This window comes from Pyrus communis, chromosome 8, assembly GCF_963583255.1.
Source record: "Pyrus communis chromosome 8, drPyrComm1.1, whole genome shotgun sequence".
In the NCBI taxonomy this organism is placed as follows: Eukaryota; Viridiplantae; Streptophyta; class Magnoliopsida; order Rosales; family Rosaceae; genus Pyrus; species Pyrus communis.
In genome coordinates, this window is record NC_084810.1 from 17,221,656 (window position 1) to 17,235,214 (window position 13,559).

General features: G+C 38.9%; 2 pseudogenes; both read left to right on the forward strand.

Moving 5' to 3' along the window:
- The first annotated feature begins 1,475 nt into the window (after window positions 1–1,475).
- LOC137743048 (DNA ligase 1-like) lies at window positions 1,476–10,403 on the forward strand (annotated as a pseudogene).
- On the forward strand, window positions 2,580–5,738 carry LOC137741755 (putative pentatricopeptide repeat-containing protein At3g47840; annotated as a pseudogene).
- Window positions 10,404–13,559: the final 3,156 nt, after the last annotated feature.

Consider the following 13,559-nt stretch of genomic DNA (forward strand, 5'->3'; position numbering starts at 1 on the left):
GCAACAAGCCTCTCCACTACACCTGCCCAAATTGTTGGAAGGTCCTGAAGGTCGATCACAAGTGTTTTTTGGGCTTCCGAAGGATCCCGGGACCCCCCGGGTCCCTATATGGATCCGTCAGTGCTTGGGATAGTGGTCCATGTGTGCAAACATGGTTCACTCCGGCCATTGATGTGGTTGTCTCGACACTTACATCAATGACTAGGAATCATCCACGATATCACCTTATGATCTTCCATTTCTCTGCAAGTTCCTCAATTTTTGTACGAGTTTATGGTCATTCATTCTATAAATATGGATGTTTAATTTGCGAATAAACACCGAATTGTTACGAATTACACTAAGTTGTTCCGCTGTTACTTTGGTATTAACAATCTTGAGATTTGTCAAGAATTGTTACAAAAATTGTAGATCGTGTTCTTAGGTGCAAATGTTGAAATTTGAATTCTTTTCAGTGAAACCCTTGTATCCATGTAGGGTTGTAGTGACTAGAAGATAATGAGGATGCACTGCTTCTTGCTTTTGAGGCAAATTGGAAAGATTGTCTGGAAACTCTACGTGCTATTTGAACCCTATCATGCTTAAAAGATCTCTTTCTTGGCGGCTAAGACAACTTGGAGCAAAATTCAATCCAATTTCCTAACCGAAGCATTTATGACTCTCTAAATTATAGGGCACGGCACAAGACCAGAACGAAAGCGAAACTCGCAATTGTAGCAAATTCATCACACTTTATCTTACTAAATTCTATAACTCTTTTGAATTACAAGACTAGTCTTATATTTAGTGTGAAAACTAGAGGTCGGCAAAATCAAAAATCCCAAAAAAAAATAAAAAAAAACAACCAAACTTATGAGATTGTCGATTTTTCGAGGTTGACAATTTGATGATCTTTCCTTTTCCTTTTTCTTTTTTTAATAAATTGAGGGTAAAACATTGTTTTAATATTTATTTCACCATATTTCATTTGAATCTTGATTGACAAGATCAATCATTTTCTTTATAATTTTCAACTTAAAAACAGTTAAACTCCAAATAAATCAATATTTTTAGGACTAGTATTATTTTCCAAATTATCAATTGTGATGTTTGGACTTCCAATAACAATTACAAGAATAAACAAAGGGAAGTGTTATTGGCACTCCAAAAATCTCATTTTAGACTGCTCTGCTCATAAGTGTATTTTTATTTCCTAATATAGAAAATTTGAACTGGAGAATGAGATTTTTTTAAGTTTTAATTCTTGATAGTTAGTTAGAACGCTCAACGACGTTTCCCGCCATTTCTCTCTTGAGTCTCACACCCTCACTCTCCCAAATGCTCTCCATTTGATGCTCTCACGATCTCTCTGTTCATGTCATTGTCTTCGTCTCCGCTCTCGCCGCCGTCTACACAACCCCATCTCCCTCTTCTGCCCTAAACGATCTTCTCTTCCTCTCATTTCCCTCTCCCCCTAAAGCCCTAATATTCGCGCCATGTCCTCCCGCCCCTCCGCCTTCGACGTACTCATGTCCGGCGCCCGCACCGCCGCCGCCAAGAAAAAGCTCCAGCCTTCTTCATCCAAGAAGCGAAAAACCCTAGACCCCACTAATCCTATCGAAAAACCCCAATTGCTATCTACGCCCGAAAGTGCCGGTACAACCCAGGACCCAGAATCCGTGGAACTTAAAGCTCCGGAATCCAAGGAAATCAAAGAAGCTCAAGAAAATTCGAGCTGTGGCGGCAATGAGGTAGTTCCGGCAGGGAAGAAAGTGTGTGTGGCGGCGGGTGCTGAGGAGCGGACCGAGGAATTGAAGAGCCGAATGCCGCTATTGAAGAAGAAAGCCAGGGAATTTGACCCGAAATTGGTGGCGAATTGGGGCCAGGGCGAGAGGATTCCTTTTGTGTTTGTTTGTTTGGTTTTCGATTTGATTGACAAAGAGACAGGTCGGATTGTGATCACGGATATTGTTTGTAACATGTTGAGGACTGTAATGTACACCACGCCTGAGGATTTGGTTCCTATGATCTATCTTGCTGCCAATAGGATTGCACCCGCGCATGAGGGTTTGGAGCTTGGAATTGGCGATGCTTCGATTATTAAGGCGCTTGCAGAGGCTTGTGGGAGGACTGAAGTGCATGTGAAGAAGCAATACCAATGTGGGTTTTGTGTATCCTTCTCCGTTGTATACCGCCGCAAACGTTTTGCAAAACCATGGAATCGAGGGTTTCCAATCGGGCCAAATTTCGGACCGAATTCAAGAAGTCTCAAGAAAAATTCAGGATTTCTCAGGCCAAATTTCGGACCGAATTCAAGACTACCACTTCTTCAATTGAAGTTGCTTGCGGAAAAACTTGGTGTGGAATCTTCTGCAGCTACACCGACGCATCAGCCGTTCATCAAATCGACATCTCCTCTCTCTCTAATCAAATTGTTCTCAAGCTTCAATCCTTCCACAAGGAAAAGGTTCGTGCCCAAGAGAAAGTGGATGAATTCTTGTCTCAGTACCGTCCAAAATACAAGCCCAAAAGTCCTCCTTGTCTGCAACCCATATTGAAGAGATTCAAAAACGTTCGCGACTACGGCAAACACCACGACGATGATTCCTCGTTCCAACCCCAGATTTGAAGTAAGTTTTGGGTTTTCTTTGAAAGTTCTGGCTGGGGAGAACGAGAAGGTTTTCGATTTGTTTGACAGGGAAGCTAAAGATTCTGTGCAAAGTCCTCCATTTCTTGATTTTGATTACAAAACAGGTGCCACAAACGATTTGGTTTCTGGGTTCCCTGTTTCTGATTGTGAATTTATAGGAATGGAGAAAAAATTTATGCTTCGAAATTGTTGGCCAAGAAAGGTGAAGACTCCTTGCTCTGTGATGTGGGTCTTTGTTCTTTTCCTGAAGTGGGTTCTTTCCCTGAAGTGGTTTTAATTTCGGTTGCGAAATCTGGTGAAAATGATGCCCACCATGTGTTTGTTGGACTGCAGCAAACGGTCGACATTGCTTCTTTGAAGCTTGGCTTCCATGAATTCACTCGTGACAAAGGCGGAACAAATATTCAAAGGTTCTTTCATTCGAAATCAGCGACTGTTCTTGAATCTGATTGTAAGAATGGCAAATCCCAAGTTTTCATTTTGGAAATTCATGTTTCTAATGTTGAGTTCAAGAAAGCTAAATTGCCTGGTTCGCGTGCACTCTACCTGTTCGACAAAATGTCGAACTCAGGTTACATTCTTGATATTAAACTTGGCTACCATACGAGCATTCGTGATAAAGGAGGTACCAAGTTTCTCTCCAGTTTTGAGTCAATGGATTTATTGGCAAACTGTGAGGACTCAAGTTTCTGTGTTGTTATCAATCGTTCCATGGGCTACTACTGCAAGGGAATTCGGGACAAGGGTGGAACAATTAGTCAGAGGCTCTTCAATTCGAAGTCCCAGAATAAAGATTGTGTTTCTGATTGTTCCAAGGTGGTCAAATGTGAGGTGAGTTTTGATTCTTCCATGATCATTCATAGGGAGTATGCTGGTAATTTAGAAGCTTGTATGGACAAGAACAGAAAAAATGAAAGAAAGTTCACTCTCTCCATATTTGAAACTGGTTGCTGTGTTGTTTGCTATGTTGTTCTCGATCGTGACTACTACAAGGGCATTCGGGATAAGGGTGGTGGCAAATTAGACTACGGGTTGCAGTTGTTTGAAAAAATGAGGATACAAGATGTCTTTTCATGGACTTCAATCATTACAACTTATGTTTGGACAGGTCAAGAGGACCGTGCAATCAAAGCCTTTATAAGAATGCAGGAAGCCGGTGTCAGTCCTAACGAATACACTTTTGCAGGTGTCATATCTAGAGTTGCCAATCTTGGTAGAGTTGAATGGGGTGAACAATTGCATGCCCACGTTTTACAAAGGGGTTTTATCTCTTTGTTGTCGGTGGGAATTCCATTGCAACCATTTATGCAAAATGTGGGTGTTTGGCTTCAGGTTCTAAGGTGTTTCATGAGATGAGCAGGAGAGATATTGTTTCATGGAGCACTTTAATTGCCGGGTATTCTCAAGGAGGTTACGGGGAAGAAGCTTTTCAGTTTTTGTCGTGGATGAGAAGGGACGGACCACAACCAAATGAGTTTGCTCTTGCTAGTGTATTGTGTGTTTGTGGAAGCATGGCAATGCTTGAACAAGGGAAACAAATGCACGCTAATTTTCTGTTTGTCGGTTTCAATGTTTTAAAAGACGCGCCCCGAGGCGCGTCTAGACGGTTTTGGAGGCAGGGCAGGAGTGATAACGCCTCTGCCCAGTGGGAGTGGGCGAAAACTTGCCGAGGCGTGGTCGAGGCAAGACTAGGCGGCTGAGGCGCGCCTAAAGGCGGTTGGCGGGCGTTCCTAGATCCATCCGCGACCCAAAATCGAAGTAGAATGCTCTGTTTTCAGGCTCTGCCATCTGGGTTTAGGGTTGCAGGTGTGTGGCGTCTTCACGAGGAAGACGACAGCGAAGAAGAAGATGGAATTTTTTTTTTTTTTTTTTTAAAGACTTGGTCCAAAACGACATCGTTTTGGCCAAGTCTTTAATTTTTTATAAATGACTTGGCCCAAAATGACGTCGTTTTGGCCAAGTCTGTTTTTCTTTTATTTTTAAAACCCCAAAAATCCTTGTTTCCTCTGTTTTTCTCACCTGTCCCCTATTATTTAAGGTCTCGTAAGGCTTCGCCTCACGCCTCACGCCTAGGCTGGGCTATCCCTCGGACGCCTCGCCCACACCTCATGCTTTTAATAGATTGGTCGGTTTAGAGTTTACATCTATGGTACAAAGTGCTCTTGTGAATATGCATTCGAAATGTGGAAGTATAAAAGAAGCTGCAAAGATCTTTGATGTGACAGAACTTAGTGATATTATTTCATGGACGGCGATGATTAACGGATATGCTGAACATGGGTTCTACCGAGAACCCATTGTTCTGTTTAAGAAGATTCCTAGGGTTGGTCTGAAACCAGACTTGGTGACCCTCATCGGTGTTCTTGTTGCTTGTTGCCATGCTGGAATGGTTGATCTTGGTTTCCACTACAATTCAATGAGCAATGACTTTGGGTTAATCCTGCAAAAGAACACTATGTCTGCACGGTTGATCTCCTCTGTCAAGCTGGACGGTTAGGTGAGGCAGAGGATATGATCAAAAGTATGCCATTTCAACAGGATGATGTTGTTTGGTCTACTCTCCTTAGAGCTTGTAGGCTCCATGGTGACACAGACTGTGGAAGACGTGCTGTAGATGAGATCCTTAAATTGGATCCGAGTTGTGCAGCGACTCACATAACCCTGGCCAACATGTATGCTGCTGAAGGAAAATGGAGGGAAGCGGTAGAAGTAAGGAAAATGATGAGATCGAAGGGGGTAATTAAGGAGCCGGGATGGTCCTGGATAAAGGTCAAGGATCAACTTTTTGCATTTGTCGCTGATTTGTCAGAAAATTGGTTCTTCACTAATTGACGTTGAAGGAGTGATGCTACTGGGGAGATATACCATGATTTGAAGCTCCAGTTTTCGGAAATTGTTGATCCTTTAATACATTCTTGTGATTTTGTTGTTCCCGGTTTTATTGCTGGTTTTCAATTGTACTTAGTTCAAATTGTAAATCTTACTTTGTAAGATTGGTTTTAAGGGAGGGGTATTGTTAGGATACTGCCAGATGGCATACTAGGATGATGACATCTGTACAAGGTTGTTAGTAGTTAGTTACTTGTTAATGGATAAATAGGAGAATGTAAAGATGGAAAGGCAGTTAATGAAATTGTATTGTTTGTATTGTTCTTCTGTTACTCTCTCTTTGTGCAATTGTGGAAAATGTAGAGCAGGTTATAACAGATATAATGCGGGGAGGTTAATGAACCGAAAAGTCATAAATCTTTGCCCGACATAGTTGATTTGTGTCATTACATCATGGCGAGTTGTGTGGGATTTTTTAAATCTTCTACTATCTGAGTTACCTGTCACGTTACATGCTTTTTGTGTTTCAAATCTTCTAGGAAGTTCACTCTCATTATGCAGTTCATTTTTCTTTCCTTTACTGATAAATGAGGTTCAAATTTATAGGAAAAGGGAGATCTGGGTCGTGTTGCAAACGGAGACCATTCTTCGCAAGCCTGACGCATTAACAGTCACCAAGGTTTTCAGTACATTTCGTCGACTTGCCATGAGCTGCTTTATGTAGGGGCCTGGACTTGATAAGTACAATTTTTTTTCTCAATTGAATTTTTTTTTTTTTGGCGCCTTTTCGAGTACTATAACTTTATATGGATTCTGTTAATAAGTTATCACATTTTCAAAACAATGTGTGAGTGTAAATTTGGTGGTGATCAAAGTCCACTGCCCTTGACACTGCCTTTATGTTTCTTCTCAAAAGAACATTTTGTTTGGAAATTTTCATTTTAGCTAGAACTAGAAACAAAGGGACGATTATTGTATATTACGAATTATGAAAGCTAAAAGGGGTTAAATTATGTTCCTTCATGTTGTTTATCAAGGAGAATTTCCCTTTTACTTTTGATGTACCAAATTATTGTAAATATTTAGGGAAAATAACTATTGTGGAGATGGTTAGATTTTACCAAATGTAGTTGACCAAAATAATATTATACTGTACGGGATGCAGTTAGCTGGTGAACTTTTTTCTCTTTGGTAATTTTACCATTACTGGTGGATAAGATATGAAGCTTCTGCGGAGGGGTTAAATTTTTATATTATAGGACATTTTTCTTGTAATTAACTTACCCTCGCTTTTGAAATTTAACAGGAATCTGGGAAGGATAGTCAGGAGAAGAAAAAAAATACCATATCAAGGCACTTCTTGTTGCTGCTACTGACTGTGAAGATACTGAGTATATTATATGCTACTGAATTGGCAATATGATAAGTGTTTAGATCCTTTTGTGTCTTGTAGGGTTATTTAGTAGATAACAAGAATTTTGGCTGTTATACAAATATGCTTGATTTTATGAAAATATAAGTATTTCCAATCAGCTACGATAAAATCGTCCCTGCCCTTTTAAGTGGCAGCGTGTGGAATCTTCCACAGATATGCAACTTTACTGTGGGTGTCCCAGTTGGACCTATGCTAGCAAAACCAACTAAAGGGGTATCTGAGATTGTACAGAAGTTTCAGGATACAGAATACACAAGTGAATACAAGTATGATGGAGAACGTGCCCAGGTGATACCATCTTGTTAATTCCAGCATGTAATCTTGTTTGCTTTGTGATATGTTGTATATCATCGCGTGCTTCCTTTTTCTTTTTCTTTTTTCTGGTTACAATAACGTCCCCATTTCTTACAGATACATTTCATGGAAAATGGTTCGGTTGAGATATACAGTCGAAATGCTGAAAGAAACACTGGAAAGTACCCTGATGTTGTTGTTGCAGTGTCGAGGTACGCTTCTATCTTGGTTGTATGATATTGCATATTGAACTTAGGTGTGAGAATACGTGGGGAGTTTGTTACTCTGGAATAAAATCCAAAAGTTTGAGTTCTCTGGTAATATAAACTGAATCAATCGGTAGTGCATTTAACCGTGAGCGATGGGTAAATAGTTTGTTGGTTATTTATTTATCATGAAAGAGCTCTATGGTGGCAACTTCATGTTATCCAACCTCATGTTATCCAGAATGTTAATTGTGCTCCTGAATTTTTATCTACCAATGTTTTCTGTCAGCTTGCAGGTTAAAGAAGTCATATGTAACATCATTTGTTTTGGATTGCGAAATCGTTGCTTACGACTGTGAAAAACAGAAAATTCTGCCGTTCCAGGTAAATTATTTCCGCACCGCAGTCCAGATTTTATTCTTGGTGCTCTTCATGATGGTTTCCTACCCACCTATAGGAGTTGGGCTCACTCCATATTTGTTTTCGTCCCAGAAATCTTCTCAAATGTAAGTCAAAACATTTTAAGTAAAGCACTTCCGGAAGAGCAGCAGTTACCCTCTAATGCTGTACCAAAAGTAATTTTATGGATATACTGTTGTGTATTATTGTGGAGGAATGGTTCCCAAAGTTTGACCTTTGTTCTACCCCTCCTTTGCATAATGATAATGCATATATATGGCTATATACTCCTTAAGTACACCATCTGTTCTGGCTTCACTAATGATGATGCATAAATATCATAATGTTTTCTAAATGTTTTATGGCTTTCTACACCAGCTCCTGCATTTAATTTTGATTATTGTTGAGTTAAGATATAAAAGACTTCACGAGATATTATTGTTGACTAATTCAATTTAGTTGCTACAATTATTGTTGAAAACTTTGATGAAACTGAAAAATAAAGCGCAAGAAGAGACGGAACAAGGTGTTATCATCTATACTGGATGGTACCATAAGTCTGTTGATTACAGTGAGATTATAGAAGGGCACCCCATTGACTGATTCAATTTAGTTGCTACAATTATTGTTGAGGTTTGATTTATAAGAAAAAGTTCTGTATTTCTAATGTTTTCCCATTCTTCTTGTTCTGCCTTTACACCAGAAAGTAACAATATATTCTTACACGTGAGTCTGTTTTTGCCTTGTGCAGTGTCTGTATGACTCTTCTGTGGAAGAAGCTGGATTTTTTCAGTTTCTTGATGCTGCTGTCAGTTCAAGGTATTCACTTTGTTCTTTTGACTTTTCAGGGGGCAAATTGATATTACATTAAACAAAGCAATTCAAATTTCGTAAATGTGCTGGCAATGGATTTGAATTACACTAGGGTTGCAAATTGTGCACAAATACATTTCATGAAGGTGGAAAATAGTACTACTAATTAATTTATGAATTTCTGTCTTAGAATTTAATTTAATTGTGGTTTGGCCTTTCCCTTGCATTGCATCCCAGTTTACTTTTACCTGTATAAGTTTGTTCTCATTGAGCTATGCCCTTCTTACGTTATTCCTTCATCCTGGATTGCAGTTCCGAGGGTTTAATTATTAAAACACTGAATAAAGATGTTACCTACGAGCCTTCAAAGCGGTCACTTAACTGGCTGAAATTGAAGAAAGATTACATGGACAGGTGAGTGATACAATTAGCATTTTCCATTTTGAATTTTCTGTTTATTCGTTTGCTATGCCCTTCAGTATTGGGGACTCACTAGACTTGGTACTTATCGCTGCTTTCCATGGCCGGGGAAAACGTACAGGTAACTGTAATGAAACAGCATTTTCAGTTGAATGAAGAGGCACTTTCTGTTGAAATGTTGCTTTCTGGATTTAATAATTAAAAATTCTTCCATTTTTCTTCCACGTAAAGGCAACACCCTTTAAAAGTTTCCAGTCAATTTACATCTATTAGTTTTATCTTCAGTGTGTCGGTGATGCAATATTCTTCTTCTTTAAACTATCATCGTCTTATTCTTAAGTTGAAAGACAAAGTGGAGATGATATCATGATCTTGGTCTTCCTTAGGTGTCTATGGTGCATTCCTCCTCGCTTGTTATGATAGCAATAATGAAGAGTTTCAAAGCATTTGTAAAGTAGGTCAGTGCAATTTATTTATGTACATGTCTGCAACTTTTTCAGTGATTTCCAAATCTGTTGTACCTATTACTGATCGGTCTGCTGTATATCTTGATGCTATACAGGCACTGGACTCACTGAAGCAATGCTTGAAGAACGTTCTGCCAGTCTCCTTACTAAAGTGATACCCAAACCTAAGGTCTAGGATTCCTTCTTTTGGTCTGATTTTTACGTATTTGGTTCTTCGGATTCTCTTGCTAATTTTGCGTTCTTGTCAATTCCAGTCGTATTACAGGTATTCTGATTCATTGAATCCAGATGTATGGTTTGATCCCTCAGAGGTAGTAACCATTGCCTTTTTGTTCTGTGCATATTCCTCTTTAATAGAACTCCCTCAGCACTTCGATTGTGTTGCCGAGTTCATTTTGCATATTCAGGGCATGTTTGATATACAGGATTTGCCTGGCTTGGACTACTTATAGGAATTAGCGTAGATTTACTTGGCGTGAATTCATTTTTGTCCCATGTTTGGCGTGTTTTCACTAGAAGGCAAGATAGTGCCCACGGAGCTGTAAAAAAAACATGTAATATTATTTATAAAAGACTTCCCAGACCTGACACCAGTCCCAGTTATCACTTAATGCTACACCTGTACACCTCCATCAGCTATAAGAAGTAGGAGAAACCAGTAGCGCTCTCGTCGTTAGAGTTGACAAAGTGAGAAGTAGGGCTTCTTTGGCCCCCGTTTTCAACTTGGCCAGAACAGTGAGACCTAAGGATGCATGAGTCACCCCCAGTCTGGTTCCAAAATAAGTCCTTGTTTGATAGAATCAGGATAAAACTAGCCCTATCCGGGATGCTAGTCCTGAGGAACAAACGTACCCAAAGAGTTAGAATTGTTGGCCCTGAATACCTTTTCGTTGAAGCACATCCTGGACAGTATTTGATCCGTCCAGTAGTTTGAATTCTGAAGCTGTACAGATAGATCTTTGAGAAAATCCATATAATAGACTAGATTGATCCTGTTTTTGATACAAGTAAAAGTCACCATCATAATTCATGGAATGGTGCTCTTTTTGAATTATTTCTCGCATGTGTATTAGTTTTTAAAATTGTTCCATGGGTTGAGCTACTATAAGTCTCAACTTGTTTGCAGAATATAAAGAAATTATCAAAGTGGTAAACTACAAATTTGTGAAATGTGAATTATCAAAGTGTTCACTGGATTATATTTTATTTTACTTGTCAATATTTGCTATTACTTTGTGAAATGTGAATTAGATGATGTGTTTTCTTCATCTAATTCTATGTGCACGTGAGATCAGGGTATCTCTCTCCGCTTTCCACGTCTAATTCGTGTTCGGGGAGATAAACCTCCAGAGCAAGCCACATCGTCTGAACAGGTGAAGAAAGTTAATTTGAAACGCAAAATTGTACAATATTGATATGTATCTGTTCTCCCACACTTGTTCTAAGTTCAGGTAGCGGAGTTGTATAATGCTCAAGCCATCAACCATTCAAACAATCAAATTGACAACGGAGCCGATGTCTTCTGGGTAAAGAAAGCAGCAGTCATGTGAGTATCTCAATGTGAATTTTTAAAGTTTAGGCCGATAGAGTTTAAGCGTTACATGATGGATTGCCATTCTTGGGTGCTTTCACCCATAGTCTGGTGCCAGAGGCTACATATAGAGGAGTCAAAACATTGAGAATTTTATATTGGGCTGCTCATCATTTAGGATTTAATTGTTTGTTACGAAACTCTTGAGTTCATATTGTGTGCAAACATTGTTGACTCCGCCCAATGGTGCGGTTGGGCCCACACTTACATCAACGACCAGGAGTCATTCTTACACGCCTTGGCGACTGTCCCTAGCATATTTCTTTCATAATAGCATAAGCACAGCGGTCTTGTGTGCTTGTCTACATCCATTTCAACACATTGCGCCTAAAAACACGATTCCGCCATGTTACTTGAGTACATGGCTGCATCAAATCTTCAAACCCCAAAAGAAGGGTAATGTAATGTATAGAATGGTCTAGAAGTCCTAGTTCTAAGATGTAATGATAACAAAGGAGAAGAAGGGGATGTGACAGAGATGCTTCCAGTTTGAAGGGATGGGATTAGGATTAAGATTAGGGAGGTCTTGTCTTAATCCTTTGAACCATGAGCTGTTGGTCAAAGAGGGTCATTCTCAAACCAGTGAATCTTCGATTCCTTTAGCCTCTGCCGTGTTGAACAAGCAATGATTTTAGTCAGCCACCGCTTCAGGATTTGGATTGTTTTTCCTTTTGGTCCAAATATTCTAACTAGTTATGGGTTTTTCACATTTGCCTCCAGAAACTTTAACGTATTTTGAGTTATTAGTAGGGTTGGGCACGGTTCGGGCTGGCCGGTGAAAGTTTCAAGTCCCTTCAACTCCAGTACCAATCTCCGGTGAAGATTTCAAGTACATTATCGATGTGGAATTGTTTGGTCCTTAAGTCTTCTCTGTTACTTGAAATGTTAGCTTTTTCGACTTTTGTTCTAAGTGTGGCTGATTGTCAACTGTTGATACACGTTGTTAGTTTTTATTTGTTAAATGTGTACAATCAAAAAAAAATTTGAAACAGTCGCATAATTATTGTTATGTATGTATTATTATTGGTGGATTTGAAAAGCCCATGGAGTTACGTTTTCAATTTGGAGTATGACTCGAACGATGGGCAATAAAATTGCAATCACCCTGGCTTCCAAGGAACTTTCCTCTTGTAGTTGTAAACCACTACTACATTACTATATAATTTAATCCCATGTTTTATATAGTTTTAAACTGTATAATAACAAAAGTATAATGTGTAAGTTTGAACTTACAAGCACTTAATTTATGTGTTATAAGCTGAAACACAAGTTATGTGAAGCATTATTCTAAGAGTAGACGATATAGTTGATATGTCTAACTTTTAAGGTATATTAATAAAAAACAAATCCACAAGCTATATTTTGAGTAGAATAGTAACGCCACATGGTTGTCTTCTAAGTACACTTAAAATAATACTCATGCGCTTGATCTAGTTAAGTTTGCTAGATCAATATGCTCTCCTTCTATTCTAAAGTTCGCAAATCTCATTCTCGCAGTTTGGGTTGAATTAAAATTTCTCTCGAATATTTACATCAGGACTAAGTTTTTAAAGTATTGAGAATGTGCTCCATGAGCATTACAAAAGATATGTGAGAGTAATTTGTCAATTCCTACTTAAAAAAAAGCCAGCTGCAAATCCCTCTCGCATAACCGGACCTAAGAAGTGAAAATCTCTCGCCAAAACACGAACTAATTGAAATGTAATTATTTTAACACCAAACCATACTTTACAAGAGAATAGTATGGGCCGGGGAATTGCTATATTAGAGAGCTTTGGTTTGGAACGTCACATGTGACATGTCTCCATGTGCAAGTCGAGTTGTTTTCTTGTTGAAAACCTAACGTCTTGTCACTTGGCTCACTTGTGGCCTAAGTCCGATACATACAAGGACTGCAACTATTTGAGCTGTGCATACAACCAAAATTGCTCCATGACTTCTTCTATCTACCAAAACTTACTAATATTACCTAAATAGCATTTGATGGTGCCACAACTGATGGAATATATTGTACTTGGCTCTCAATTTTCACTTGGTATGGTAAACTGGGCTTCTACCTTCATTTTCTGAACGACTTTAGCTGCAACAAGATGTATTATCAATATACATATGCTTCTTTCTCTCTATCTCTCTTTACAAGTCGCGATACGTAAGAAGAGAGAAGAAAAAGAACTGTATACACCTCATTGCATTGAGTTTCTCTCGTAAGTTTTGGGAGTACTTAACGTGTGCCCTCATTGCTCATTGCCAATGAATTAGCAACTGCAAAGTCAACTGAGTATGTTTTAGTGATGAAATGCTATTGGCAAGTAGGATTAACCTGCAATAATTTGCTCCACTTTTGAGAGATAAAGGCTTAAGCTAAATAAGTATAAACAAGTAAGTGGGTGCAGCTTAGAAAAAAAAAAAAATGCTTTAGTTAATTTAGAATTAAAAATTAAACTAGAAAGGAGGGAGAACAAATATTGATGTTGAG